General features: G+C 42.7%; 1 pseudogene; it reads right to left on the reverse strand.

Moving 5' to 3' along the window:
• Positions 1-2,618: 2,618 nt before the first annotated feature.
• LOC102836253 lies at positions 2,619-3,255 on the reverse strand (annotated as a pseudogene).
• Between the last annotated feature and the right edge of the window lie 331 nt (positions 3,256-3,586).

Raw genomic sequence — 3,586 nt, forward strand, 5'->3', positions numbered from 1 at the left:
CAGTGGTTCAAACTCACTAGTCATTCATTGGAAACCCTATACAAGGTGGCTATGAGTCTGAACCTACTCTACTCTACTTAACAACACTGATTACATGGGTCATTGTTGTCTTGAACTGAAGCCTCACCTTATAGGTATCACAAACACTCTTCCTAAATTGAGTAAATTGGAGTCCTGGTGTGATGTTATAGGATAAACACCGGACTGAAGTTCATTTGAACAAGGTCAGTGCTTCAAACTCACCAGCAGCTCCTCAGAAACCCTATAGAGGACCCCTATGAGTTGGCGCCCACTTGACAGCATTTCAGCTCACTAATATCTAGGATATTGATGTTTATGCATTCCATTTCATTTTTGCCAACCTCCAGTTTTCCTAGATTCATACTTCATGCATTCCATGTCCCAATTATTAATGGATATTTACAGCTTTTTGTCCTCATTTTTAGTTGTGCCCCATCAGCAAATGAAGGTTCCAACAGCTTACTCCACTTTTGTTATCCTAGTCAATTCTGTTGTGCATAGGGTCGCTATGAGTCAGTATCAACTTGAAGGCACCTAACAATAGCAACAAGTCAATTCTACTTTGAGGAGGTAACTCTTCTTTAGTTGTATTTTGAGTGTCTTCCAACCTGAGAGGGCTCTTCTTCTGGAACTATATCTGACAATATTTTTGTGTTCTTCATCATATTTCAATATTCAATATTCAATATTCTGGTGTTATCTGACAGTTTTCCATTGTTAATCATAAGGTCTTCAGTGACAAAATATTTGGAAGTAGTCTGTCTCTCCTTCTTCCATATTTTTCTTCCTTTGGAAGCTCAGTTGTAACCTGCCCACCATGTGTGACTCTACTGGTATTTAAGATACTGGTGCCATAGCTTCCAGAATCACCACAACATGCAAGCTATCATAGTATGCAAAACTGACAAATGAGTGGGAGGTGGAAATGAACTCAGATTCATCACTATATGAGAACAATATGTAATCTCCTTTCCAGGGTTCTCTCACAAAAACAAGAATGGGAAAAAGAAATACATTAAATTAATGTATTTTTTGTATTAAGACAAGCTCAGGTCTTCGGCTGTGTGGACCATAACAAGTTATGAGTAACATTGCAAACAATGGAAATTTCCGAACACTTAATTGTGTTCAGGTAGCCTATACATACACCGAGCGTCAGTACTGCTAAAAAAACAATGGGGTGCCGCGTGGTTGGAGTCCTGATGTGTCTCTGCAGAATAAAGCACTGGACTGCTAACTGCTAGTATGGCAGTTCAAACCAATCAGCCACTCGATTGAAACTCTATTCAGGATTGCTATGGGTTGGAACTGACTTGATAGCACTTAATGACAAGAGGGTATGGTTTAAAATCAGGAAAGATGTATGTCTGTATTGTATCCTTTCATTTTACATATCCTATTCAATCCATAAACTGAGCAAATAATCCAGAAAGTTGGAATATATGTAGGAGAATGTGGTATCTATACAGGAGGAAGACCTGTGATAGGCAGATGATATAAACTTGCTTTCTGAAAACGGAAGAGGACTTGTAGCACTTCCTGATTAAGATCAGCCTCTAGCCTTCAGTATGGATTCCACTTCAACATTAAGAAAAGAAAAATACTTAAAAGTGGACCAATAATCAACATCATGACAAACAGAAAGTATTGAAGTTGTCAAGGATGTCATTTTACTTGGATCCACAATCAACGCCATAGAAATAGAAAATCAAATGATGTATTTGCATTGGGCAAATCTACTACAAAAATCCTCTATGAAGTGTTAAAAAGCAAATATGTCACTTTGAGGGTTAAGGTGTGCCTGCCCCAATTCATAAGGAAGATTGTAGAAGAACTGATGCATTTGAGTTGTGGTGTTGGAGGAGAATAGTGAAAGTATCATGGGCTACCAAAAGAACAAACAGATCCATGTTGGAAGAAGTATGGCCAGAGTGCTCCTTGGAAGCCAGGATGGCCAAGCCTGGTTTCTCATACTTGGGACACATTGTCAGGAGGGACCTTCTCATCTCTTGCTAGAAACACCGTCCACAATGTGAACTCATAGATACTGCAGTGTTTTAAAATGTGAGAAAACTCTAAACAAATAAAAACAGAAAGGAAATGTTTCCTGACTCCCTCCTGCTATGAGACTTACTGTTCCCCAGGACCCTTAATGTGACTGAACTGAAAACCTCCTTCCTCAGTTTCTGGGTTCAGTACCTTCTCCATCCTAGGGAAAATAGAAAAAGGGGATCAAGAACTGGGATTGACCAAAAGCAGATGGGGGCCAGGAGACAAAATTATTTTCTGAAAAATGGGGCAGAACACTGGGGAAGAGGAGGAAAACTAAGTAGGTCACTGTCTTGAACCTATAATTCAAAGTGAAGAAAGTTTATTTTGGAAGGTAAGTCCCCGGGGGATCTCAACCCCAAGCCCCAGAGTAGGGGTAGGAGATCAGTGGCAATAGCTGCCTGGTGTTGGTTGCTGAAGTGTTAAAATGTGCCATGACAGAAGCTGTCAGGAGGCAGCCCTTCGGAGCCAGGGCTCAGTGCGCTGTTGCTGTAAGGGCTGTGTGCTGAAGGGTGCCCGCTCCAGACTTGTTTTCTGCTAGCCACCCCTCAGTTACTGCAACACTGGCTGAGACTGCTCATGGAGATCCACACCCCAGCTTTGGACTGTTGTGCCCACCAGATTCTGGGGTTCACTCTTTGGCAACGTCTTAGCTATTTCCAAGAAAAGATCGTTCACATTCATAACTGTCTTGGCTGAAGTCTCCATAGACAATAAGCTGTTGTCATCTGAATACGCCTAGTCCTCTTCATACTCCACTATGCGTTTATTAGCCAGGTTAGCATTGTTTCCCGCCAGAGCAATAACAATGCTAGGGCTGGTTTGTTGCTGAAATTCCTTCACTCATGTCTTTGCTCGGGCAAAGGTTTCCTGATTAGTAATGTCATAAACCACAACTGCAGCTTGGGCACCCCTGTAGTACATGGGGGCCAAGCTGTGGTATTGCTTTTACCCCGCTGTATCCCAGATTTCAAATTTGACTGTTGTGTCATCTAGACAAACAGATTGGATGAGGAAGGCCCCTCCAATGGTACTTTCCTAATACTCATGGGACCGCCCTTTGACAAAATGTAAAACCAGGCTGGACTTCTCCACTGCAGATTCCTCCCCAAAGACCAAGTTGAACTGGCCTGTTTTGCTGGCCTGGGGCTGCCCATTGGACCTGGCTGTGCTTCTGCTAGTCATGGCCAGCCTATCAGAGTGGGAAAGAGAGGAGGGAGAGGGATGCCACAAAGCAGCAAAAGAGGGAGGGGAGAGGGGAGGGGACTTTCAGGTTTCAACAGTCCTGGGGCTCCATCTCCCCTTAGGGCCCAAACCTCTCATCGATAGATCTTTACTGATTTATTCATACCATGTTTCCTGGTTAGCCATGATCCTCTCCTTCCCCGAAAGCCCAGATGAAATCCCACCTCCTCCAGAAAGTCTACCCAACCTTGATTGGTACATTCCACTTTGTTCCCACCCTTGCTTCTCTAGTCATGCAGAATTCATAGTAACTGTGGTACAATGAATTTAC

Source organism: Chrysochloris asiatica, unplaced genomic scaffold, assembly GCF_000296735.1.
Source record: "Chrysochloris asiatica unplaced genomic scaffold, ChrAsi1.0 scaffold00200, whole genome shotgun sequence".
Lineage (NCBI taxonomy): Eukaryota > Metazoa > Chordata > Mammalia > Afrosoricida > Chrysochloridae > Chrysochloris > Chrysochloris asiatica.